The sequence below is a fragment of the Mustela lutreola genome, chromosome 15, assembly GCF_030435805.1.
Source record: "Mustela lutreola isolate mMusLut2 chromosome 15, mMusLut2.pri, whole genome shotgun sequence".
Classification (NCBI taxonomy): Eukaryota; Metazoa; Chordata; class Mammalia; order Carnivora; family Mustelidae; genus Mustela; species Mustela lutreola.
Window position 1 is genome coordinate 67399496 of NC_081304.1, and position 1184 is coordinate 67400679.

The 1184-nt window shown below is 35.1% G+C and overlaps 1 pseudogene; it reads left to right on the forward strand.

Annotated features, from left to right (window-relative positions):
• Positions 1–505: 505 nt before the first annotated feature.
• On the forward strand, positions 506–624 carry LOC131817185 (U6 spliceosomal RNA; annotated as a pseudogene).
• Positions 625–1184: the final 560 nt, after the last annotated feature.

A 1184-nucleotide genomic window follows, 5' to 3' on the forward strand; every position in this document is an offset into this window, starting at 1 on the left:
TTTACTTATTTATGTAAAAACACAATATTGGATTTTTAAAAAGATTATTTATTTATTTATTTGAGAGAGAGAGATGGCAAGCAGGCAGAGAGGCAGGCAGAGAGATAAGAGGTAGCAGCTTCCTGCTGAGCAGAGAGGCTGATGCGGGGCTCGATCCCAGGACCCTGGGGTCATGTCCTGAGCTGAAGGCAGCAGCTTAACCCACTGAGCCACCCAGGTGCCCCTAACATTGGATTTTTGATTGGAATTGAATTTACAGATGGTTTTCGGTAGTATGGACATTTTAACAATGTTAATTCTTACCATTCATAAATATGAGCTATCTTTCCATTTGTGTCTCCTTGAATTTCATATCAATGTCATAGATTATGGGGTACAGATCTTTCATCGTCTTAGTTAAATCTTATCCTAAGTATTTTATTAGTTTTGATGCTAGTGTGAATTAGATTGTTTTCTTTATTTTTTCAGATAGTTCATCATTAGAGTGTTAAAATGCTCCTGTCTTGTGCTTACTTTATGGCAGCACATATACTCAAATTGGAATGATGCAGAGAAGATTAGCGTGATCACTGAGCAAGGATGACATGAAAAACTATTAAAAAAATGAAACAAAACAAAATTCTTCTCTTTTATATATTGATCTTGTATTTGGCAGCTTTACTAAATTTGTTTTTTCAAAATTTTTTGTGAATTTTTTAGGATTCTTTTACATGTAAGTTCATGTTATCCAAAAAAAAGAAAATTTTACTTCTTCCTTTTCTTTTTTTTAAGTCTTTTATTTCTTTGTGTTCCTTGTTTCTCTGGCTAGGACATCCAGTACTATGTCAAATGAGAGTAGTGAAAGTGGACACATTTGTCTTTTTTCTGATCTTTAAGGGGAAAACTTTCAAACTTTTTTGATTGAATATGAGATTACCTCTGGGCTTGCAATATGTGTTTTTTCTTTAATGGATTTTTTAAATTATTTTTAAAAATTTTTTATAAATATATAATGTTTTTATCCCTAGGGGTACAGGTCTGTGAATCACCAGGTTTACACATTTCACAGCACTCACCATAGCACCTGCCCTCCCCAATGTCCATACCCCCACCATCCTCTCCCAACACACTTCCCCCCAGCAACCCTCAGTCTGTTTTGTGAGATTCAGTCTTTTATGCTTTGTCTCCCTCCCAATCCCATCTTC